Raw genomic sequence first — 25,441 nt, forward strand, 5'->3', positions numbered from 1 at the left:
GGTTGTTCACCCAGAGGTGGATAACAATGATGTCTAGAGTGTTCCATGGGGCACTAGCCCATGCAAAACAGGCATGAGCTAGTCCCAGCACATGCCCTGTCTGCTGTGCCAAGAAAAAAGTTACATCCAGCCAGAGGCCGACTACAAACACCTTGTTGAATTACGTGCTCTTGTAAGCCTAGTGTACAAAGAACAGGAGTACTTGTGGCACCTTAGAGACTAACAACTTTATTACAGCATAAGCTTTCATGGGCTACAGCCCATTTCATCGGATGCATAGAATGGTACACAAAGGTGTGCCAACAAATTCATATCCCCAGCCATAGGCTTGCTCCAATACATTCTATATGATAGACATGGAGAAGGAAGCAGACATGGTTAAAACCTGTGGTGCTTATGGCCCACCACCTGCATCTGCCTCTCTTCAAACAGCCACACATAGGACTTATAGGCCTTGCATCACCCAAGCCCTAAAGCCTAGACTTCTGATTTTCCCCCCACACTCCGCCCCCGAGCCCAACTGTGTAGCTACTGTTATGGTCCGTATACAGAACAAATGGGAGCCATACTGTCATGGTGGCAAGCCCAAGAATGGCAGCCTCATCGTATACACTCCCACAAACTAGCATTTGGTTTGCAGGAACAGGGGATCCTCCCAGGGAGGCCCGCAGTGCCCATACAGGACACAAGTCTCTCTCACCAGAGCAGCAACAATTTCACCCACCTCAATTTGTTCATTTTTTGATCTGTGGTCCTTCACCTGTAGAGAGTCACCTTTCCATTGCATGTCCTGTTGTTCGAAAGCCTGCCCTGAAAAGTCTTCCTTGGCTAAAGGAAATAACTCACTGACCCAGAAGGCCCCCCAAAAGCCAATGGAAATGATGCCTTGAAGAGTACAGTCTCACCCCCGAATGTTAGACATGAGGAAGAACCTCAACTAATTGTCTAGGGGCCTGCTAGGTCACTGTATTCCTGACGTTGCTCCATGTTCCAGCAGCCTAGGTCCAATCCTCTGACATCTGGCAGATCATGGATCCCTGATAGAGACCAGATGACCCCCATATCTGCAATAAAAGGCCACCCCAGATAACTTGTTAGCTATAGCAAGACCGTGAACCACCAAATTTGGAGTTCTAGTATAGGTCAGACCCTACGTAGACCTTCAGCCTCCCTGAAACTTCTCAAACATTGTTGTGTGAGTGCTCCACTGGCCGCAGATACTGTTTTTAAGCAACCAAGATGTCATAGCACTGCCAGCATCTGTTCTGGCCCTTCCTTGGCTTCTGGTGCTAATGCTCTGAATCTGTTGACCTTCAATTGAGAGAACATCAACTATATTAAGCCCATACACATGTTGGCAGTAAAATAAATATTCCATGCACATTTCTGTTTGGAAGTGTTAATTGTTAAACATCTCTAGATAAAAGAGAGTTCTCTGGGAGCCTTATTTGCATTAAGAATTCTATGCAGGTGGAATCACTCCTTCCCCTCCTTGTGAAGAGCTGCTGTGCCCTGTGCTAGGAAGGGACATCTCTCTTCCACATGGCAGGGGGAGAGACATGAGATAGAATAAGCCCTGATGTCCTGCTCTTAACTCAACTCTTGATGGAATTATTTAAGTGCATTCCAGTTCCTGTCAGCGTGGGCAGAGGAGACAGAAAAACCTGTGTTCATAGCACAATGTGCACTTATCACAGAGTGTGGACCATGTGGGTCAAGTAGGATTCCATCTCAGAGGTACCTCTGCTCATCTCAGCACCTGATCTTCTCTCCGCATGCCCGCTTAAGGGTGTGGGTGTCTAAAAAGTTTTTATAATCTCTACCCTATAAAAGTGTGGTAGGGACAGTGAGATTTATGGGCACTGACAGCTAAATTCACCAGAACTCAGTGGAAAGTTATGAACACAGTATACTTAGCAATGGAAAGGACTCTTTGGGATGGGACAGAAATGATACAGTCTCTGCAGTCTAAGGTTGTAACTATATTAATTGAATTTGCCCTAATGCAACTATATAAGCATGCAAACCCCTAACCCCCAGCACACTGAGCCCCACAGAGGAGGAGAGACATCCCTTACCTAGGCCCATGACTGGCCCCTGAACATCTCTGCATGCGGCACAACAAAAGAGAATAACTTTCTGGTAAAGATAGTCAGTCATAGTCCCATTGGCTTGCACAGCTGCTGGCCTACCTGCAGCAGGAGGCTTCCCAGCTGCAGCCCCATCTGTGTGGGCAGAGGATTGGGTTTCCAATACTCCAGGATGGTCCTGAAGTCTCCAGGAATTAAAGGCTAATCTTTACTTAAAGATTATGTCCTATCATGAAACCTTCAGGAATATGTCCAACCAAAATTGACAAAATTAGCAGAGGAGGATGGTGGGTTGACTGCTGGAAACCAGGAAACAGGAAGTGGCTCTGAGCACATGGCTCTTATCATGGCTCCAAACCTTGTGTTGAATCCTATGAGACCTTATGGCTACAAATTACAGGCCAAATCTTGCAAGACCTAAGCGTACTGTGACAGTTTATTCCTCGGGGGAGCACCATGTAAACCCCATATTCTTCATTTATATATAATTGTGATATTTCATATGTGAGGTATAAGGGGAAAGGTTATGATCTGCTTAAAGCAATGGTTCTATCTAAATATGTATATCATTAGTGCATATGAAGTTATGAGATCGTTGTATAGTTTTCATTAAAATATGCTGTTAGTTGGGGAATCACCCAGATATTAGATCCCCAGAAACAAGAACAAGGGTGGATGTTGAACAATAATTAGCAGCCATTGTCCAGCAAGGGAGTTACAATTCCATGACTCACTTGCACCAAGCCACACCAGGGGAATTGCTCAGCCTTGCCTAGTGACTCAGCAATGCCCACCAGACATGCCTTATGTTCTCCAAGCACATGGACTAAGGGTATATAACAGAACACAGGGGCTCCATCTTGGCCTTTTCTCCTCCCCCGACCTACACTGCAAGCAACAAGAATGCTCAGAAGACTGAAGACTCCAACAGAGGACACTGGCTCAGGTTTCAAGGGTGAAACCTGTGTATTATGAACTGTAATATCCAGTGGGGTGAGAAAACTGCTTGGTCTAAATACTGCCTAGAGTCTTACGGTTTTAAGATTTAGATTGTGTGCTTGTTTGTTTGTTTGGTAACTACTCTGACTTTTTGCCTATCACTTATAATCACTTAAAATCTATCTTTTGTAATCAATAAACTTGCTTTATTGTTTTTCTTTACTGGTGAGTTTGCCTGTAGTGCTTATAAAATGTGCTCAGGTCAAACAACACTGGTTCATATCCACTTTCCATTGATGAAGTGGTGAAGCAATTAATAAACTCACATTGCCCAGGAAAGGGTCTTGAGCAGTGCAATATGGTATATTCCTAGGGTGCAAGCCTGGGAGCTGGGGGGATTTGGCTGGTGCCTTTCTCTGCATGATTCATGAGTGGCTCTGGGAGCATTCATGCAATCTAGCTGGGTGTGGCCCCCCTCATACTGTTATACTGAGTGGTAACAGCACCTGGAGGGGTTTGCTGCTTGTCATCAGTAAGGCATTGTGAGAGACAACCCAGAACAGTGAGTAAAGGGGGCACAGCAGTCCCACAGTCCCAGGTTGCACCTCAGGAATCCTGTCACACCTACCCAGAAGTCCTGTGGGGGCTGGATATCTCATGGGACCCAGTCCATCCTGTACTTTTACCATCTCTCATTGTGGGAGCCAATAAAACATACCTCTCCTTAGTCTCAGGGCCCTCTTACAGCTGGTTTTCTTCAGTTTTCAATCACAACCCTAAGTTGTTTAGCAAAATTTATTTGTTTATATTTTTCCAGAGTCAATATTTCATATTGATATGTAACCCTTCTGCAAGGTGGAGTCAGCAGCAACAAGGGCTGGGTGCAGTATCTAGGGGTTCCTTTTCAACAATACAACACAAAACTCACTCAAGTGACCTGGGACAATTACACACCACCTGCTGGGTGCCTCTAAGAGGAAATACCTCCTCTCTCACAAGCACAGAGTCTGAGTGTAACAAAAACTTTTAATAAAAGAAGTGAATTAATTTAGCATTAATTTGGGAAAACACTGCATCTAGGATTCATAAACACAAACCATGAGCAAAAGACCCACCTGCAAGTAATTTGGGCAGTGTCCTTTTCCCCTCAGGATCTTAAGTCCAGCAACCCAAAAGTCCCTTTAACGTGCTTGTCCCTTCTCTGTATCCAACTCACAGTTGCTGTCCTCAGCCAGTGCAGCCCCAGAGTTCAGAGGTTCATCTGCAGAGTTCACCTCTCACCCTGTATGGAAGGCTGGGGGGCAGGGTAAGGAGGCACCTTACATGCTGCATTGCTCAGGAAGTTGCTCGTCGCTCCAACGGCCGATTGCCACGACTCTGCGGAGCTCTGCTCTGGCCCTCTCCACCAGCTTCTCTGCTGGCTGCTTGCCATACCTCTCCACCAGCCATCCTGCTGGCCACGCCTCTCCTCCAGCTTCTCTGCTAGCTGCTTGCCATGCCTCTCCACCAGCCAGCCTGGTAGCCACTTGCCAAGATGTCTTCAGCCCCTCCCCCACACACTTAACACAGCTGTCAGTGATTTCAGCTGTTAGTGGGGCAGCCTTTTGCAATAGAAACACTGTCCCAAAGTAGGTCTAATACTTAGACCTAGGCATCAGTGATTTCAGCTCTGCAGCATGTAACAAGACTCTCAATTTGGTCAAATGAGCTCATTTATTATACCATGAAGAGAGGAAGGGTTAAACAGTGTCTAGGACCCACAACACCAGGTACAAGTCCCTGTCCCCACCCTCTCTACACAAGTTGAGCTTTGGAACCCATGTCCCCTGCCTAACAAGTGCTGTTCAGTTGAGGGTGAGTCCCTCCATTGGGGTATGCCAGGTACAGTTGTGCTGCCCTCGGTTCACACAACAAGGATAAAAACGCTTTATTACTCTTGCCCCAATAACAAGGAGACTGGGGATCCAACACCAGCCACAAGTGATCATTTGGGAAAACAATCCCATCATGCTGAGCACCTAGGCAGGGTGGGTGTGTCCATGAAAACAAGATCAGCTTCTGAGGTCTTTTTCCACAGCTCATCACTAGATGCCAGGGGTAAACTCATCCAAACTCTGTTTACATCATTTGCAACTATCTGCTCATTTTATTAGTTTCACCTGGATTCTGGAGTAGTGTCAATGATTGTTTCATATCAGTTCTCTGAAAATAAGGTCAGAGCAGAGCTGGCAAGGAATTTTTCCATGAAACATTTTTTTTCTTCATCAAATGCTAATTTGTCAAAAACAAAGCTATTGATAGGAATGGGCCCATTTTGACAATTTTTCTATTTTGAATTTTAAAGAGTTTCAAAATTGTCAGCTTCCCATTTCAACATTTTCTCAATGATGAGTTCAATTTTTTGGTTCAGAACAACTTTTCATTCCAAAATTTAGGTTAATTTATGTTTTTTTGGGTAAATAAAAATGGTCAAAACTGAAAAGAAACACTTTGATATTATCCAAATGAATGGTTTGATTTTATATTTATATAGAAGGATGGGGAAGCTATTTCCTGACCAGCTCTAGTCACGAGTCTGGTGGTCAAAATTGCATGTCAATTACCCACATTTTTGGACAAGAGCTGATCAGTCAATACTGGTATGGAAAGGAAATGTATACAAAACTCCACTTTGAGTCCTTACCCATTTGATTGCACATATTCAGTGAATACCCTGATTTTATATGCTGTTCCTGGTTATCTACAAAGAGCAAAAGGGACATTAGATCATGATGAAATGTGTTTTCACAGAATACTAACCACTTTGAGTACTACTGACCTTGAAAGAAATCAACCGAAAGCTCATCTTTTCTCATATAAAGGGCAAAGCTGTTGCTAAGATTATCTATTTATGGCAGGACACCATTTGTATACTCCCTGCAGCCATGCAGGGACCTATTCATTATTTTTTAATCATAAACTTAACGGATAAAGTAAATAAGAGTAAGAGGGAAGCTCAGGAATTCTAGGTGATGTTGACATTATATGGTGAAGTGCCGTAGCATCATCTTTCAGGAGGAGATACGGCAGGAGGAACAGAACAGGGATAAAGAATAAATGTATCTGAAAGAATTCCATGCCTTCAAGCAGGCCCATAGCCAGCATTAGGCTGAAATCCTGGCCCCACTGAAGTCAATGGCAAAACTCCTATTGACTTCCATGGGACCTGGTTTATACCTTGTGTGCACTCGTCTGTATCTACATAGAGTGTGGAGTTGTTTAGGGGAACATATCTTGTGCTCATAATCATCTTTTCCATTATGGAGAGTCAGGATGGTAGAAGAAACTGGCAAAGCCATTCTGTTTTTCTTGATAATTACATATATTTGAATGTACTTTAACCTGAGATTAAAAATCATGTTTTAATTAAATGAAATAACTTAAATATAGAATAGACCACAGTGTGAATCATATCCATGTTCCCTCGACTCATGGATACCTCACAATTTCCATGTGCTTTTTGTAGTTGTTGACTCTGCTGCTTTGGGTACCCAGTTGCCATTTAGAAGGTTATGGCAGGGATTTATTTCCTGAAACTTATGAGAACTCTAATTCAGAAATCTCTTTTGCTGAGATTTACTTGTCCTAGTAGATAGCCTGCAGTGCTTTGTTTTTTTCATAAATATACTTTTAAAGACCCTGCAATCTCTCTACTCTATCAAAATAATTATTTCAATTTTGCTTTCAATCTCACAATCCAACTCTCACATTCTTTGCTATCAAATGTTTCATTTAGCATAGAGTTTGCATTTATTACTACTGTTCCTTTAAAACAAAAAAGGCAGGCTGTCATTTCCTCAAGCGGAAGGATAAGATTACTGATCAGTACATAGCCCATAAAATGTCCCACCAGTTTCTGATTTGTCCCCTGGCCCAGCATTTCTTCTTTAACAATCTGGATAATTGTGTATGTGCAAGGAGACTGGCTCATAGGTGGTCAGGCCTAGTGGTCAGAGTCCAAATTCCAAATCCTAAGATCAAGACAAAGTCAGAGCCAGGGGTCAGAGCTGAAGGTCAAACCAAAGTCAGAGTCTGAATGCCAGAGCCACAGATCAAGACAGAGTTGGAGCCAGGAATCAGAGTCTAGGGTCAGAGCTGGGTAATCTGGAGCTAGAGATGGGGTTGCCAATTTTGAGTTGGACATATTCCTGGAGGGTTGGACGTATTCCTGGAGTTTCAACACATGATATAATCTTTAATTAAACATTAATCTTAATTTTTGGAGACTCCAGGACAATCCTGGAGGGTTGGAAACCCTAGATCAGATTAGACAAGAGCAGGGATGGTTCCAAGGCAGGAGCAGGGCTGGAATGAGGCAGAAGCAGGGATGGAATGAGGCTGGACACAGGGCAGGAACAGGACTTGGAGTGATGCAGTCATAAGGATGCTGATAACACAGAGACATGTGCATTGAACAACCACTGATACTCTGCAGTTGCTCGGCTTAATAGCAAGCCACCTGTCAGCCTTATCCAATCAGTTGGTTCTTCTGTGTCCCAGCTGTATTCCCTGGCTGTCTGATGACTGGGCAGGCACAACTGCAGGCCCTCATTCCAACCATATGAGAAGAAACTGGCATATACCCATCACTTTCCATTATTTCAAATAGGTGGAAGCGAGGCATCTAGGATAAGTGCCTTCCATAGGTTGGAAGGTATAGCGCTTACACTCTTAAATGAGGACTGAATTATCTTGGCACTGTTTGTCAAACGTCTACTATGAGAGTGAAATTATATGTCAAAGAGCTTTTGCTACTTCTGGTTACTTTTATAAGCAAACCAAAGACTAAGCCTGACTATGAACATTTAAAAACTACTTCATTTGTAACCATTTTAAGAGCTATGAATATAATGCAATCGAATGTGCAGCATTTAGCATTTTGGGCACAATGGAGGCCAAAATAATGAGGTCAAAGCACGTTACTGTGTACTGGTGTGGGACAAGATCATTAGAAAAGAGACTGTCACCCATTCCCTTTTCTTTGGGCTGTTTAAAGAGAGTGCAAGGAGGAGACTCAAGAAATCTTACTCATTCTGTGCCTGAGGCTCAGACGGCTTCTCTACCAATTTTGCCCATTGGAATGTGTATTGCGCATATTGCAGAACAGTATACTTAATCATATTATGGAAACAAATGAACTAATAAACAATGTAAAACAAAAGTCTGACTTGACATTAGAAATGTTCACAGCCTACCATCATCCAGACGTTTCACAGCTAGACATTAAAACCAAAACCTCTTACTCAGTGTGAGTGGCAATTAGTGGAGCAATATATTTGTTTTTTATTTATTACTAAATGACTTGTGCAATGTAAACTTTCTTTTAAAAAGACAAAAGGAAAGCAAAAAAAAAGTACTATACAGTGTTATGCAGGGTTTCAGAATCAAAAGCAGTAGTAACTTTACTTTTTCTCTCCAGGCGGTATCAGGAATAAATCAATGGGTACACAGCTTCTCCATCTGATATATGATTGATACAAACCAGAGTGTTTTTACCTAAAACTACTTTTTATTACTCTCAAGCGCACACACACACACACATCTATATTATCGGAATAGGGTCAGAGCATTTCAAGACATAATTACCACAGTCTGAAATGTTTTCAAATAAGTGACAGCAGGTCGTCGATGGCCAATTGCCTTCCCACTAGGGAGTTTGGGGGTGTCAGCTCCTTGCCCAAAGAAAAGCTTTCTCAGACTGCTCCAAAGTGTATCCTTTTGCCTAATCTTTTATAGCTACCTTAAACAAAGCACATAACTCATAGTGACTCCTAGTGGGTCACCAATACTCCTAATATCAGCAAACTACTCGTTATCTCTTATTATTCTAGTATATCTACTCATTATCTCTTATTACGCTAGTATTTCTAGTCATAACAACAATAAAACTTGTATGTCAGGGCATTTAACCAAGGTTGATTTGTCCAAACATTCCTTCCATTCCCATGGAACATTAAGTCCCTGTCCATCCTCCCATTCTGATTAGCAAACTGCAAATAGGCAGTTGCATGGCCTTGCCTCTGAGGGCCTAAGATTATTCCTAGCTATGTGGTATTTGGTTTTTAGTCAGCGGTGGACAGTATTGCAGTACTGTCAAGTCCTGAGGTTACATGCAGGAATGATAAATTCGGGGGTTACACAAGCACACGCTGCTTTGAAGAATGTTTGTGTTTTCAAACTGTGAGGTCTTTGGAGGTGAGACTGTCATTTATTATGTGTTTGTACATTGCCCAATACTATGGGGACCAATCTGGTTGAATAATAATAAAAGACACGTGGAAATAAAGTGGAGTCCATCTCCTTGAATGACATATTGCATTTCTTCCAAAACTAGCTCTAAACCTGAACAGAAAAGATTTTGGCCCTGCAAACACTTATACACTTACTTAACTTTGACTTTAAGGGAACTATTCATACAGGTAATGGAAGTAGTTACATGCATAAAACTGATCATGTGCAAAATTACCCTGCAAGGGCCTGCACAGGTTATGACTTCTGTCTGACAAGTAAGCTCCATCACTTGGTAATCCTACCCTATATGTAAGTATGTAGGGAGGAAGTGAAAAAGGTGTGTAGTTGGAGAAGTCTTGGATTTGCCCTCTAGTCACTAGCAAGAGTAGTAGTTTGGCAAACAGGAGTAGGGGGCAATAAGCTGGTTCATGAAAAGAGATGAAATTACTTATTCCACCCACAAAGCAAGGTAGAAGCAGAGGAGGAATTGTGACTCTAAATCACAAATAATTTCCTGGTCTGCTCTGCACAGAAGAGCTATGCACTGCTCCTTACTCAGGGTAGATCATAAAGTCAAGCCTATGGGGGAATAGCTCTGATTTTTTCATTCATTAATATGTTTCATTCATTATAGTGTTCCAGCACTATAACTTAATAGACTTCAATGGAGTTATTCCTGAGTTAAACGAATGAAGTGTTAATGAGAGCAGAACCAGGCCCAATAGCTCTGGAGCTGAAGTAACAACCCCAATTATAAATTAGTTCATATATGTTTTCTAACATTTTTAGGTTTCTGATGTACCTCTGTAGTCTCATTATAGTGACCAGTGTGTCCTTTCTAGTTTTAAAAATTCAAATTATTGCTGCTCTGCTATGGCAGTTTTTCTGCATTTAAAAACAAAAACTTCTTTGCCAGAAGCTGTATTGCTACTGTGCACACATGCACGCACACACACACATAAAGAAACATGTTTATATTGTTTCTTAAGAGTGTTTGCATACATGCTTCTTTATTTTCAGTTTAAAATGTATTGCACCATGCAAGTGGTGTGCAAAACTCTTTCAAGAAGCATTAGCAGACATCAAATGTTTTAATGAGCAATTGGAAAACCTTTACAGGTTATTTACCAGGAAAATAGAAAAGAAATGTTGTTTAATTAGTGCATCAAGACTTCCTAAATTGGTTGAATGAATACTATGAGAACATTTTCTCTTCAAAGTTGAAAAACTTCATTTGGTCACAAAATAACTTACAGGCTTGATCATTTAAAGGAGAAAGGCTTTTGGTGAGCTGATGATGTAACAACAATAAACAAAGGATTTAGTCACTAAACAGAGTTCTGAGGTTTTGTTCTTGGGCCTACTGCCCTGTTGATTGGCTTTATTATTATGGAATCTAAAGTGTCACTGAAAAAGCTCAAATACTCTTCAGATCTGTTTTATGGCACATAGAATCTCAGAAATATCCCAAAATATTACACAAAATCATGCTTCCCATCTGTATCTGTATTATAACAGGAGCTGTAACGAGGGCCAGTGTTTAAGGTTACATAATAGCTTCCATTCTAATCCATTGTTCTCAGTTACAAATAATCTGAAACTTTGACCATCTGTGCTAAAATTTTCTAAACTTGGTCTCTGACAAAAATATGTTCTTTTCTGTTTTAGACAATAATAATCCATGTTGTGAGTCTGAGGAGATTTTAAAAAAAACTCTTTGCTCACTATACAAAAATCTTGTGGCTGTTTGTGACTAGCTCTAGTGCAGTCAGCATAATGAAATTTGGCAGCGTAAGGGAGTTCATTAGGGAGATGTGTATTTGAATGTTCTGGTGGAAACTGATTTTGATTTGACTTAATTATGAATACGGGATTCCGAAAATGAGCAGTATTTTTTAAATGATAGCTGTGGATGTTACAAGTTTAAGCAAACATTGACAACACTACTTTCTGTGTGGCTAGCTTACCTACATTTGGAAAATTGTGCAAGGTGTGCAGTGAATGAGAAAAGGGCTTATCTGGATTTTAGTGAAATCAAGTGTTAAATTGTAGTCTCTCGGATATTCCTTGCATTTGGGAGTATTTACTAAATTATACCAAATTGTCCAACAACCTGTTTTATTGTTATGCCCAACATGAAACTGAATTACATACATTCAAATAAATCAATATGGGTTATATACAGCACCTTTGGAAAAGTGCATTCTGCAGTCTCCTAAATTAATGTGTTGTTGCACCACTTGACCTAAATGGTCAGTCAGATTTCAAGGTCCTGGGAATGTTCCTGTTGGAAGTAGAAGTTGATGGAATCTGATATTTTTCTGTGATTCATTTTTGTTTATTTGCAAAGAATGTACAAAGTCTATGCCTCTGCATACAGACAGAACCAAGAATAAAAGGAAAAGTTTCTAAGCTGGTAGCTCCAAGTCTCTGGAGAAAACAGATCCAAAAGTTTGCTCTCTAGCTTTTTCCAGAGTCAAACTGTCCTCAGAGGCTTTCTTGCTTTTTTTCCCCTTTGCCCTTCTCTGTTCTTGTCCATGTCCTCAGTTTTTGTGTGTTCTCTCACACATCCACATTCACCTATCCAAAATAATACCCAACCCCAAAGCTCCTTGATGGGTTCACACACACATGTTTTTTCTTAAGTGATGTTCATGTTTACAGTTATGTTAATCAAAGACTGAGTTCACGCATACAAACTTCAATGGGATTTTAATCCAACCTATAACAATGTTTCACCCAGCTCATAATAGTATTCTAGTTTTAACTTGCTCCCTTCCTTCCAGGGACATGCTCTCACACAATTCAACTGCAGTCACTCACTGAATTCCATTTTGATGCACTGTGCAGTCTTATTAGGTTTCACATGCACCAGCTGAAACGCAACCTTTTTGGCAACCACAATTGCCTGCATATACTTTGCCTTCCTCCTTATTCACTGCACATTTTTTGGAATATAAATGTCAAAATTATCATTCAGTAAAAAGATATGTACCACTGATATGGCAGCATTGCCACTGCAGAGAGATTTGTATTCAGAAAATATAGGGTAGTTCTTGAAGTGTTATGTAGATTACCTATCTAAAGTCATCATTGCTCAGCACCTTTATTCAGATGTCATGGACAGATCAACTTATAAGTAGGCACACTTGCTTAAATTAACATGAATGTATATGACTGAGACACCAACTTACATTTGTACACTGAAGTCCATAGGTGCTGACTTTTGGTTTTGCCAGAGGGTGCCCTATTCTGGCTCCACCCCCTTCCCTGAAGTACTGCCCCTCTTTCTCCTAAGCCCTACCCCCATTCCACCTCTTCCTACCCCCACTCCACCGCCTCCCCCTAGGTCCCTTCCCCTGAGCTGAGAAGCTGCCTGCTCGCCCACCTCTCCCCTGCCCCAGCCCCAGTCCCAGCCCCATGCTGCCAGCCAATCTTGGAGAGCTATACTTTGTCTTGTTTGTATCTTCATGAGGGCCAAAATACAAAGTGTGATCCTACAACATGTTATTAATGGACATTTGTATTTGTTTTATTGGTATATAATTTAATTACTTAGTATGGTATGAAATATTCTGAACACTACTAAATAAATACTAAAAAGCAGTGTTTTAAAGAAGCTCAAAGATCATGCACCGTGACAGTTTGGGGAACATGTCTGTGTCCAAATATGAATTCCTCTGTTTTATAGCATTTACTTGTAACCTTCAGAGTGGATTTAACTTCCATTTTTGTCGCAGAAAACAGGCTATGTCTGGAAACTGAATCATGGCCATCAACAAGTCATCAAAATTGATTAGCTCTACCCTTAAGTTAGAGGCAGATATCTTTACTTCTAACAACATCATTGCCAGCCATCCCATACAGGGTTGCAGAATGGAAATCCCAGCAGAAGGACAGGACCAGGGCCAATCAGACAGGGGGCAGGGGCGGGGGAGACGAGGTCCATTTGGCCTGGGCCTCAAGCTCAAAGGGGGCCTTAAATTTAGACAGTTGTTAATTTTTTGGCATTTGATAAATTTTGCAACTTGTTTTTAAGCGCAACCCTATCGGACCAAAATGTGACACACTCTCTCAGCTTAGAGCCGAAAATTTAAGCAAATAAGAGATGTGATTTGGTAAAGGAGATTTATTCATTTTTTTTTGTTAACTGATATAGATTTTGTCATATTAAAAAGTTAAAAATGTTCATAAATATTAATAAAAATATATCAGTTCTGATGGCACAAGATTAGACCGTGATGAACATGTCCTCTCAGATCAGCTGATCATATAAACAAACCACTACTAGTGGCTAGTGCTGGTGCATGTTGAAAAGTACAGAATTGTTACATTTTAGTGTTTTTATAGTTTTACATCCAGTTGACTAAGGAATTATTTATGTGTGAGAATTCCTCATTATTATCTTCATATGGTAGCTAAAAGAGGTGACTGGTTGGTTGGTTGAGCCCTAACTTGGTAGCTTGTGTGACAGGTTCAGTCACAGAGACCCATTGGGACTGTCACCTGATGTGCTGAAAGTATCTCTGAGCCTGTTCTCCCTGTCAGCTTGGGACTCCAGAACCCTGCCTTGTTGAGCCAGACACACTAGTCTGCCGCAACACAGACCCATGTCTGGTCCATATTCCCAAAACTGCAGACTTTAACCAAAAACTGCTCAGCAAGTCACCTATCTCCAGCACCCAGACACCCAATTCTCAATGGGATCCAAACCCCAAATAAATCTGTTTTACTCTGTATAAAGCTTATACAGGGTAAACTCATAAATTGTCTGCCCTCTATAACACTGATAGAGAGATATGCACAGCTGCTTGCTCCCCCAGGTATTACACTTACTCTCGGTTAATAAAATCACTTTTGTTTATTAATTAAGTATAAGAAGTAGGATCTGAGTGGTTTCAAGTAATAATAGACAGAACAAAGTAAGTTACCAAGCAAAATAAAAGAAAACATGCAAGTCTAAGCCTAATACACTAAGAAAATAAATACAGGTAAATCTCACCCTCAGAGATGTTCCAATAAGCTTCTTTCACAGACGAGACTCCTTTCTAGTCTGGGCTCAATCCTTTCCCCGGTACAGTTCTTGTTAGTTCCAGCTCAGGTGGTAACTAGGAGATTTCTCATGACTGGCATCCTCTTTTGTTCTGTTCTACCCCCTTTTATATCTTTGGCAAAAGGCGAGAATGCTTTATCTCTCTCTGGGTTCCCACCCTTCCTTCTAAATGGAAAAGCACCAGGTTTAAGATGGATTCCAGTACCAGGTGACACGATCACATGTCACTTTAAGACCTCATTCTCCATTCTTTCAGGGTTGGTCTGCATGCACCCAGGAAGGTTTGCAAGTAAACAAAGCCATTCACAACCAATTGTCCTAGTTAATGGGAGCCATCAAGATTCCAAGCCACCGTTAATGGCCCACACTTTGCACAGTTACAATAGGACTTCAGAGTAATGCTTCATATTTCTAGCTTCAGATACGAGAATGATACATTTTTCAGAGTAGCAGCCGGGTTAGTCTGTATTCGCAAAAAGAAAAGGAATACTTGTGGCACCTTAGAGACTAACACATTTATTTGAGCATAAGCTTTTGTGAGCAACAGCTCACTTCATCAGATGCATGCAGTGGAAAACCACTGCATGAATCCGATGAAGTGAGCCGTAGCTCACGAAAGCTTATGCTCAAATAAATTTGTTAGTCTCTAAGGTGCCACAAGTACTCCTTTTCTTTTTGAGAATGATACTGTCATACAAATAGGATGAATACACTGAGTAGATTATAAGCTTTGTAATGATATCTTACAGGAGACCTTTTGCATAAAGCATATTCTAGTTACATTATATTACACTCATTAGCATATTTCCATAAAACATATGGAGTCCAATGTCACAGCTTGGCCATCATCATAGGCTTTTGTAGGCTATAGGCCTAGAATCAAGGTGAAAATTTGTGAGGACAATCCTGTACAGTGAGTTTTTTGAGGACACATGTTTGAAATTTTTGGACATTATCCCTCTGTCTGTATCCATGTTTACTATATACATGTCATCCTTTTTTCTTCAGCTCAACCTGTTATATTATACCTTGCATGCTTGAGTTTTGATTCAATAATAAGGATAATAACCTGTCTGACTGTTTCATTTTGTGTTCTTAATTAGTATTCCTTCATTTTAAGTCTTTTCAGCATTTGTGTACCATTCAGCATTTGTGTATATGTGTACAGTAGAAGATTTCAAGTGTAGATAAGCTACTTATTTACAGCATAATTTTTCAAGTCTGGATAGGCTACATATTGACCAAATAGATCACTATGAAGAGGAGATTTGAAAGTGGTGCAAACAAGAGATAGTGAAAACAACTGAGTGAAGCAGCAGCTAAGATCTCAAAGCCAATAACTGCATTTCTCAAATCACTGGAAAAAATAGGATTTTTTGTGTGTGTCCTAAGAGGTTTGTTCAGATGTTGTTTAATTAGCTGGTGGCAATAGCTGATTTCCTTTATTTTTCTTTTTCAACTCTTTCCCAGAGGGGGTGGTGGTGAAAGGGCTTGAGGGTATCCCAGAGGGACGAATTCTCAAGTGCACCTTCCTGGGTCCAAAGGGGTTTTTTGCACTTGGGTGGTGGCAGCATCTATCCATCCAAGTAGCAGCCATCTTAGTCTGTATCACCTTTCCTGATCACTCTCGTTACAGTCTGTGGGTAACACCCACTGTTTCATGTTCTCTGTGTATATAAAATCTCCCCACTGTATTTTCCACTGTATGCATCCAATGAAGTGAGCTGTAGCTCACGAACGCTTATGCTCAAATAAATTTGTTAGTCTCTAAGGTGCCAGAAGTACTCCTTATCCATCCAAGGTTAGAGAGAAGCTGTGACCTTGGGAGTTTAATACCAGCCTGGAGTGGCCAGCATTAATTTTTAGAATCCTTGCGGGCCCCCACATTCTGCACTCAAAGTGCCAGAATGGGGAATCAGCCATGACAGGAGCCGTCATTGCCAGAAGCAGAAGTCTCAGCAGAAAGAATGGAGGCAAGAGGGAAGTAACCTCCCTTAAGGACTTGAACCAAACCCAGAGACTCACAACCGGGGTGAAACCAGTATAAAGGGGATTATATTCAGAAGCTTAGTTTTGCCTAGCTGTAACTCTTGTGCTATCTGGGTAAAGTGCATGTCTGTGTGTGTGTGAGGCTGTGCAAAAGAACTTGTCTTCCTTGCTTTAATTTCATGTGACCCCCCAAAGTTAAACTATAATCCAGGGTGCCTGTGGGGGTAGACTGTGGGACAGTGCATAAGCTACTGGGTTGACTTGAGAGGTTCAGGATGGGTTCAGGGTGGAGAGAAGTTGGGATTTTGAGGTCTTCTAACCAAAGAAGGTGCCAGATATTGCATCTACTTAGCTGCCTGCCTGTCTCCTCCCAGCCCCAGCCCTCTGCGGCCAGCCAAGAAGCTTCCAGCTTACACAGGCTCTCTTTCTCCAGCCCCAGCCCACTGAGGCCAGCCCAGAAGCTGCCTGTGTCCCCGCTTGCCGCAGCCCGGCTCCCTCTACCCTCTACCATTTCACTGTTTGGTATATGTAAAAAACAAAATAACAAGAAGAACAAAAACCCACCAACAAAAAAGAGACTTCAAATAATAAGAAATGGGTTACCCTTCCCTTCAATACCCATTGTAAGAGTATCTTGACACAGGATGATTCAAATATAAAATTATTGAGAATAAATTCTGGAATGTAAATACAAGTTTTAAGCAAACTAACAAGCATCTTAAGCAAATATTACATTGCCTTTATATTTTACTAGCTCTGTGTACAGGAGCCCAGGGGAAACTATGATATTATTTTTAGCGATCATTTGACAAGCTTCTTATTCTGTTTGCCATAATATCTGTTTTTTTACAGTACTCTTACACAGGAATAGTGACAAACTTTTGCACCAGTTGAGCACAGCTGACACTGACACTGTCTAATGACTTCCCAGACTAAGAACAGTTGCATGCAAATCTGCATGGAACACAGGTTGTGTTATTGATAGTCCAGTGCAAAACAGTGAATCTACAAAATATAACCGAGACAAAAATGAAGAGATATTAGAAGTGGAACATTTTGCTGACCACGGCATAAAGAGGGAATGGAAAAAAGTACAAACAGAAGGGTGGGCGAGAGTGGGGGAATCTTGCTATTGGTCCATATGAAAAGTTGCATACAAAAGCTGGTTTAAATGAATTCTTTCAGGCCTTGGTTCATCAAGGTGCTTAATCACAAGCTTAATTCTAAACTAAGTGAAGCTAATGGGAGTGTTAATGTGCTTAAAGTTAGCCTTGTGTTTAAGTTGTCTACTGAACTGTCATCTCAAGAAGGACTGAGGCTGCTTTCAGCAAAAGTCTGGCCCACTCTGATGTCTGAGACTGTTTCTGCTTCATGAATGATGATTCCAATCAATCCAACAATAAAATCCTAACCTGAGGCAAATTAGAACACTTATTTTTATTTCTTATTTTTCACTCAGACTGTATTTCTAATTAAATATAATGAAAATATAAAATACAATAATTAATAACATATAATAAATTATTTGCATATATACATTTTCCATCCTAAACTCTCAATGAGCTTCTCAGTCATGATTTTACAGCTTAATGCTACCTGTGGACTGAGTACATTGAGAATTCATCAGTTTGAGGTTTTCAAATGAGGAACTATCAGTAATTTTGTCTTCCCTTCCTCTTTATTTTCCTCCATCTCTACCAAGAAGCAGTAGGCGTGGCTGATCTTTTATTCTGGTGTAAATCAGGAATAACTTTATTTATATCAATGGTGGTACACCAGTGCAAAAGTACTCTATGCAAGATAAGAAAGGGACCCAGTGTATCTTTTCCTTTCACTGCTCCACTTTTTTATTAATTATTAATTATTATTATTATTTTATTATTTTAATAAGGGTTAGCAGGAATCTATTTTCCTGCCCTTAATCTTGCTTGCACCTGATTGGGCTAGTCCATCCTTCTACCAAAGGGGCACTGGAAAGGGTCTATTAGTACTGCCACTGCATAAGCAGAGGAGATCCCTCAAGTAGGTTATAAAGTGCTCCAGCCACAGCCCTGTGAGATTTAGCTTGGATCTGAGACTCTGGTCATCTTTTTGTCAACACGCAATCAAGTCTGGCTTACTGTTTTGTTTTACTTATCTCCATTTATTCCCATTTATCTATTTATTCTCCTTCAGTTTATGGCAGTGTTGAGAAATGTGGAAGGGCTAATAAATTCATGGAGCTGCAAATAATCATTCGGAAGGTAGGCTTTTTTGGTACCGAAGCTGTCACGCTATTTTTCAGTACTTAATTACTCAAATTCTACATACTCATTTCTGTAATTGGATTATACATGATGGCGTGGTACAAAATATTTATTGACATGAATTTGGGATAATTGCATTACAAGTGGCTTTATGTTCTCATAAAACATTTATACCATGCCACACCATCATGGGTTATGTCTATGTCATAGATGTTACTGAACAACTATTTTAAAAATGTTTTAGAGAGGGCTATTTTTTTTTTAATTACATGGAGCTTAGAGAAGCATCTTTCTCATAGTTACTGCACTTCTTTAATGCCAATTGCAGTAACAACTGTATTCAACTTCTTGGCTGTACTGTAACGTTCATTTGTATTATGAAGGCATTTTACAATATTCAACTGAATGCAAATAGCTATAATGGCTTTGTTGTTTGTTGCTTTACGTACATTTTAATGTGCTTTTTAAACTTTATTCCATACTTGCTTACTAATATGTGGTAAATCTATTAACAGAAAGTCCACTCTTAAGTTTAGGGTAAAGTGTAAATGTAAGGAAAATACATTTTATAATCTAATGCTGTTATGCTTCAAGAAGAATTTATACAGCAAATGCATAATCTGGAAAATTAATTTTGCCCAAAGGCTCTTTTAAAGCAGTTACAATTTTCTTCTATTTTATTGCTTTAACAGCTGGAAATGAGTTGGTTATTAGAAGAGCATGACCCCACTGGCTATTCTTTCTGGCATTCTTTCATTTTGCTGAATTAGGATCTCTTAACTAATAATCAATTAGACATTAGGTAATATAAAGGCATAGCTATAGTACGCACAAGTGCTGAGTAAGGGAAGAAATGTTGCTGATAATTAGTACACAACTCTTTCTCAAGAAATATAAAGTCAAAACCTTCACTCAAAACATTAAGTTACATACTTTATCAGATTTTAAAGGGATAAAATGGGATTTATTATTTGAAAAGTAAAATTCAACTCCAGATTAATAGCATATTAAAAATGTGTGTGTAATTAGAATGATAAATTGCTTTTGTTGTTTTTTGATGTTTGTTTGCTTTGTTTTGTTTCCGCAAAATGAGAAAATGCATAAAACAGTGGAGCTGTCTGGAAACTGGAATTTCTTTTTCATGGAAAATTCCACAATTTTAAAATTTGCTTTCATTCAGAATAACATCGAATTTTAAATATTCCTGCAAAACAAATTTTCAATTTTGTTTTGTTTAGGGTCAATCAAGATGTTTCATTTGGGGGGAAAAACTGAACCATTTTGTTTTGCTGTACCTTTTTTTAATAATATGAAATAAACATTTTGAAAGTCATTCTGAAACAAAAAATCAAAATGCACTATTTAAAACTGTCAAACAGAATTGTTAACATTAACAGAGTGCTTCCTTTTGATTTTTCATTTCAAAATGAAATTTTGTTGAAATCAACACTTTCCTGCAGAAAGTTTGGATTTCAGTAAAATGGCATTGTCCAATGGAAAAACATTTTGTTAGAAAAAATTTGACTGTCTGTAGCAGAGAATAAGGGCTTGGCTACACTTACATTTTATAGTGCTCTAACTTGCTGGCTCAGGGGTGTGAAAAATCACCCTCCTGAGCGCAGCAAGTGAGAGCGGTTTAAACGCTAGTGTGGACAGACTCCCAGCGCTAGGAGGCTCCCGTGACAGTGCTTTGAAGTTTCCAGTATAGCCATGCCCTAAGAAAGTAGAGATTCCATCTGTAACCTTTCCACCTTGTGTTGTTTGAGGCAAGAAAGGCGTGATTCACTATCTAGGGGTTCCTCTTTACATTGTAAAACAAAATATCTTGAGCCCACCCAAAAGATGGGAAATTTAAATACCGCTCATGGGCACCTTTAACAGGCAACATTTTCCCTTCATGGATACTGAGTTAACATATAACTCATGGATATTGAGTTAACATATAACATAAGAAAAGTGTTATTAAGGGAAAAGGAGACATGGCACCAATTTGGGAAAACACTGCAGCAATAACACAACAGTCTTCAAAAAATAAGTAAAACACCCACCCACACAGTATCTTTTGGCAGTATCCTGCACCTCAGTTTCCCCACCTGCTGGGGTGAGCATCCAATCAATAAGTGTGTCTTTAACATGAAAGCCCGTTTTCTCTGCTGCACCTCACTCACAGGTTGTTGTGACAGAGTAGCAAAATGCCAAAGTTTCGGGATGCAATCAGTCACATTCACCTCCAGCCCCACAGGGTAGAGGGAATGGTGCCTGGTTTCAGTGAAGATGCCTCGCTGCCTCTCCGCCGCCATCTCGCTCTCTCTCTCTCTTTTTTTTTTTGCTGCTGCTACCACTCTTCCTCATCTAGTCCAGTCACAAGAAGCCACAACCACCTAGCCCAGCTATGAGTGATTACAGCCCTTAGGTTTCTGTGTCTGGAGTGCCTTGTTGTTGCTGAATCTCCTGTATTGTCTCTCACTGCCATGCTGTTATCAGCCACAATGCCACGCCTGGGTCCTGAGGCTCTGATGTCTAGCCCAGTGGTTTCAGGTCTATTGGTTACTGGGTAGGAGGAGAAGGGTGCTCAGTGGAGTCTATTCACATCTGCTATTACACTCTGAGGCCCCAGCAAGGAATGGTATGGAAGAGGATTCAAATGGCATTTAGGATCCTTAATCAGATTTCTCACCATTTCACCAGGCCAGTCAGCCTCACCTCAGTCCCCCGAAAAATCATGGAGCAGGTCCTCAAAGAATCAATCCTGAAGCACTTACATGAGAGGAAAGTGATCAGGAACAGTCAGCATGGATTCACCAAGGGTAGGTCATGCCTGACTAATCTAATCGCCTTCTATGATGAGATTACTGGTTCTGTGGATGAAGGGAAAGCAGTGGATGTATTGTTTCTTGACTTTAGCAAAGCTTTTGACATGGTCTCCCACAGTATCCTTGTCAGCAAGTTAAAGAAGTATGGGCTGGATGAATGCACTATAAGGTGGGTAGGAAGTTGGCTAGATTGTCGGGCTCAATGGGTAGTGATCAATGGCTCCATGTCTAGTTGGCAGCCGGTGTCAAGTGGAGTGCCCCAGGGGTCGGTCCTGGGGCTGGTTTTGTTCAATATCTTCATAAATGATCTGGAGGATGGTGTGGATTGCACTCTCAGCAAATTTGTGGATGATACTAAACTGGGAGGAGTGGTAGATACGCTGGAGGGCAGGGATAGGATACAGAGGGACCTAGACAAATTGGAGGATTGGGCCAAAAGAAATCTGATGAGGTTCAATAAGGATAAGTGCAGGGTCCTGCACTTAGGACGGAAGAACCCAATGCACAGCTACAGACTAGGGACCGTATGGCTAGGCAGCAGTTCTGCGGAAAAGGACCTGGGGTGACAGTGGACGAGAAGCTGGATATGAGTCAGCAGTGTGCCCTTGTTGCCAAGAAGGCCAATGGCATTTTGGGATGTATAAGTAGGGGCATAGCGAGCAGATCGAGGGACGTGATCGTTCCCCTCTATTTGACATTGGTGAGGCCTCATCTGGAGTACTGTGTCCAGTTTTGGGCCCCACGCTACAAGAAGGATGTGGATAAATTGGAGAGAGTCCAGCGAAGGGCAACAAAAATGATTAGGGGTCTGGAACACATGACTTATGAGGAGAGGCTGAGGGAACTGGGATTGTTTAGTCTGCAGAAGAGAAGAATGAGGGGGGATTTGATAGCTGCTTTCAACTACCTGAGAGGTGGTTCCAGAGAGGATGGTTCTAGACTATTCTCAGTGGTAGAAGAGGACAGGACAAGGAGTAATGGTCTCAAGTTGCAGTAGGGGAGGTTTAGGTTGGATATTAGGAAAAACTTTTTCACTAGGAGGGTGGTGAAACACTGGAATGCGTTACCTAGGGAGGTGGTAGAATCTCCTTCCTTAGAAATTTTTAAGGTCAGGCTTGACAAAGCTCTGGCTGGGATGATTTAACTGGGAATTGGTCCTGCTTCGAGCAGGGGGTTGGACTAGATGACCTCCTGAGGTCCCTTCCAACCTTGATATTCTATGATTCTATGATTCACCTCACAATTCAGTGATTCAAGACTGAGGTCTTGGTTCGGGGGATCCCTCGCTCAGGGCACGTTCAATACAGTTCTTATGCCCTTTAGTCATACAATAAGGATAATAACAGTTGATTACTACTACATCATAATTTTAACCAAAATGGCCAAAAATGTTAATACCAGCATGGGAAGTGTCACTTACACAAATGAAGAGGTCTGCTCATTTTGTCTCTTCCTCTGATTCACTAATAAATGGAGCAGAAAGCTCCTTCTTTCTCCAGCCCTAGCCACAAGCTTAAACACCCATATTTTTATCCAGATAAAAGGCATGTGCCTGATTCTGATCTCATTCACACTAGGGTTAATCAGGACTAATTAGACTCAAATCCATGGAGTTAGTAGTGGGCAAACCAGTATAAGTAAAAATCAGAGTCTGGTCTTAAATTAATATTAGCAGAGAAATGTTTAAACTTGGACTGCTGCAGGGAACTTGAGCACTCAGTTTTGGACACTTTGGAAATGGGAGAAAAGTTCAAAGGTGAGCATGAGTGGTGCTGGAATTTTGAACTGTGTTTTATATTGTATCTCAACAAGCTTCTTCTGAGTGTATGCACAAAGTGCCTCAGTTGGCACGAGACCAGGATTAATCACCAAATTTGGTCTGCTGGTTGAATCATTAGCTTCCCTGGCCCAGCCCAAGTACTGATGGGGAGTGTGATGTGAACACTGATCCACCCCCCACCCCCACCCCAGCATGATGAATGATGATACACAGCACTTTCTCTTGAGTGATGGACTCTGCTGCATGAATCTTTGGCTATGGCCAAGGAGCACAGAGCAGAGCTTGTGTGTGTGTGTGTGTGTGTGTGTGTGTGTGTGTGTGTGTGTGTGTGTGTGTGTGTGTGTGTGTGTGTGTAAATATGGATGTAGGATTGTAGGACCCTATCTTTTAGGCACCTAAGATTGTGAATTGTGGCACTTGTGAGCAGAGAAGTGAGAAGGTCCCCTGCAGGCACTCCTGGACTCTGAAAAAGACTTTAGAAGAAGATGTTTTTTGTCTATGTGCTGCTTGGAGGATGGTGGAGATATGGCTTTCTTCCACTGCCATGCCCATGGGTCATATGATGGACCTCTGAGCTGCCTCATCCTCCCAGCAATAGTCTGATTTCAACAAGTTCACCGAAGAGGCAATAGAGAATAGACACCACTAAACTTTTCTATTAGTAGATTCTTCACATTTTTTCTGTAGGTGAACACGTGGTGACTGAATCTTTATTGGCTATATGGCAACAGAATATATTAAATAAATATAGATGTATTATTGATATTAAATAGACACAGATTATGCTGTCAGTATTCCACCCTCTGACTGGGACAATTTTTGAAATGCTCGATTACTTCTAAAAGAAAAATCACAGAAACCAAGGGGAAAAAAACCTGGAAAATTAAAGGTTCAATAGGTTCTGGTGAGCACAGCAATAAATGCACTTTCCTATTGATTATACAAGAATTTGGGGCTTTGGGATCTAGGATGCTGCTTCATGTACTGCTCATACCATTAAATGTCTGAACATCATCAGTAACATAGCACCAACATTTAACTGAGCTCCAAATTCCTTTATTTGAGAAAAGCATAATCATTGGACCCTTTGGCCTTTGCGCCAGGTCTAGCCTGCCAAGTGTAAACTTCTCATTCTTCCTTTTGCCTTTCTAGGGCATATTCCAAAGTCTTTGGAGTTGCATGGGTTGTAAGTCAGTACAGCCTTCCAACCCCTGGGCTAGACCTACTCTGACATGTATAAACTTACATAAAGTAACTGTATCTTAGATTTTAAAACAGGGTACAAATTAACCTCTTTGAACCATTTTCTACTTAGTGCTCACACACATTTCCTAAAAGGAACATTTCTGCAGGTAATCCAAGGTAAGGGAAATGTAAATTTGCTACTCACTTTCAGAAGACCCATTGTATAAATATGTGATGTGACTGATTTCTTGCACCTTCAGGGATCCCAGGTAAGGGCTAGCCAAAAGCTTACTTGGTACTGTAGTGTAAATGGAAATCAGAAGAAATAGATCTGTTAATATAGATTTCAGCCCTCTTAAAGGTATTGTCTGCTTCTAGGCAAGATCATTTTGCTAATTATCTGTGTTCCTTTGTTGTCAGTAGTCTCATTGTGAACTCTATGTGGATCTTCTCCAGTCCCCAAACTCAATATCTTTTATCACAATGCCTAATATCCCTGTGAAGGAAAGTACAGTCTTAAGGATAAGCGGAGAGGGAGGGAAATCAGGAACCCTCTGTTCTATTCCTGCCATGCCACAGTTTCCATGGGGGGGCTTTAGGAAAGTCACACAGTTTCCCAATTTCTAAAATGAGAGTGCTAATATTTACTTCATAGGAAGATTTTTTCTATACTTCCCCTCCCCAATGTTTTGTTTCAGTCCCTGACAAAACTAGCAGCTTGAGTTACCTGCTACACTCCAGTACAAAAATGTAGTTAGATGAGAATAAGATCCCAGTGTTTTCCAATCTGCTGTTTAGCATGCTTGTAAAAGTATCAAGTATCCCTCTCATTGGCATGATTAATGCTCCCTCATCATCTCAGTCCTGTGGGATGCTTTGAGGCTGTTGATGATATAGAGTGAGCATACCAGAAAAATGACAGCAAGTTTGTGAGTTGGAGGGGTTTGTTCGCTCATATATGCCAGAGGCATGAAGTGTAGCTCCAATTTAATTGTTACTATGAAGCACAGAATATAATAATTTTATTGTAATTTTCTCAATTAGCAATTATTGTGTGATTGCACAATAATAAAATC

At 40.8% G+C, this 25,441-nt stretch overlaps 1 long non-coding RNA gene across 2 annotated transcripts in view; it reads right to left on the bottom strand.

Moving 5' to 3' along the window:
* LOC141982396 (uncharacterized) overlaps positions 1–25,441 on the bottom strand; it is a 99,227-nt gene that overhangs the window by 24,543 nt on the left and 49,243 nt on the right. The window contains exon 3 of one of the 2 annotated variants that reach the window (XR_012638060.1): positions 24,571–24,663. The exons of the other annotated variant lie outside the window; for it this stretch is intronic. This is a non-coding gene — a long non-coding RNA (uncharacterized LOC141982396). The remainder of the gene's footprint in view (positions 1–24,570; positions 24,664–25,441) is intronic. 2 annotated transcript variants of the gene reach the window in all.

Source organism: Natator depressus, chromosome 1 (genome assembly GCF_965152275.1).
Source record: "Natator depressus isolate rNatDep1 chromosome 1, rNatDep2.hap1, whole genome shotgun sequence".
In the NCBI taxonomy this organism is placed as follows: domain Eukaryota; kingdom Metazoa; phylum Chordata; order Testudines; family Cheloniidae; genus Natator; species Natator depressus.